Here is a 1,446-nt window from a genome sequence, read left to right as displayed (position 1 = left end):
GTTCGAGTCCCACTGGAGAACAACTTTCACACGCACTGATTATTCAGTACATTTTCACGACAAGTTGGGCAAAATTACACATATAGTCCCCCCTAATTGATTCCAGGTATTATTTATTCCATCACGATAATAACAATTACCATTTAATAATAGAACTGTCATCTCGACCTACTTGCAGTGAAGTGAATATAAAATGTATTTATGAAGTTATGATGATCTGAAGTGTTTAAAATCGTACACAATAATAGCTGAACCAACTTTAAAATACCACAAATACAAATGTGCGTGACGATATTTTATTGCTTTAAAAATATGACTTCAAAAAGTATATTAGTGCATCACGTACTGAGTAGGCCTATTCAATACATATTCACACAGGTTGGACAAAATACATATAGGCCCCCTAATTGATTCTCCTGACGGAAATCCAGGTATTGTCTATTCCATCATGATAATAACAATTACCATTCAATAATACAACAGTCATCAACCTACTTGCAGTGAAGTGAATCTAAAATGTACTGTACTCGCGCGAATAAGCGCCCGGGCGCTTAAAATATTTTTTTGCAATTTCTGAGGGGCGCTTATGGAAATAGATGAAAATCGAGAGGTTCTTATTGAAAATTTTTTAATTCAACAGGCACTTTTTGAACATAAAAAACGATTATATAAGGACATTACGCATGGTGGTTAGAAAATATAATCGTCAAGAGAAAATGGCTCATTACAAGAATGCGTGAATATTTACATAACAGCAAAATAGCAGATGCTGGTGGTTAGCTTGTTGGCCATCGGACGATTGAGATTAGCAGGATGGCAGGATCATTGTATTTTTTCTTTAAAACTAGATGGGAATGTGCAAGAGAAATATCCTCATTTTGATATTGACTGAAGAAGAATGTGTTTCCACTCTACAGCTCAAATCATACCAACAACCACAGTCCCAGTATTGATTGGATTATTGACTTGTTAAAAAGAAAATCTTATGAGGGGCGCTTATTCAAATTAGAAGGGGCGCTTATTCAAACAGGGCACTTAAGGAAAATTTCACGTTAGGAGGGGCGGTTATTCAAGAGGGGGGCGCTTATTCAAATGGGGCGTTTATTCACGCGAGTACGGTATTCATGAATTATGATGATCTATTTAAAAACGTACACAATAATAGTTGAACCAATTTTTAAATACCACAAACACAAATGTGCGTGAAGATATTTCATTGCTTTAGAAATGTGATTTCAAAAAGTATATTAGTGCATCACGCACTGAGTAGGCCTATTCAAAACATATTCACGACAGGTTGGGCAAAATACATATAGGCCCCCTAATTGATTCTCCCGAAGCAAATCCAGGTATTGTCTATTCCATCACGATAATAACAATTAACATTCAATAATACAACATTCATCAACCTACTTGCAGTGAAGTGAATATAAAATGTATTCGTGA

This window comes from Anneissia japonica, unplaced genomic scaffold (assembly GCF_011630105.1).
Source record: "Anneissia japonica isolate Jap-2015-1 unplaced genomic scaffold, ASM1163010v1 scaffold287602_len1038180_cov171, whole genome shotgun sequence".
Lineage (NCBI taxonomy): Eukaryota > Metazoa > Echinodermata > Crinoidea > Comatulida > Comatulidae > Anneissia > Anneissia japonica.
This window is presented reverse-complemented; position numbering follows the sequence as displayed.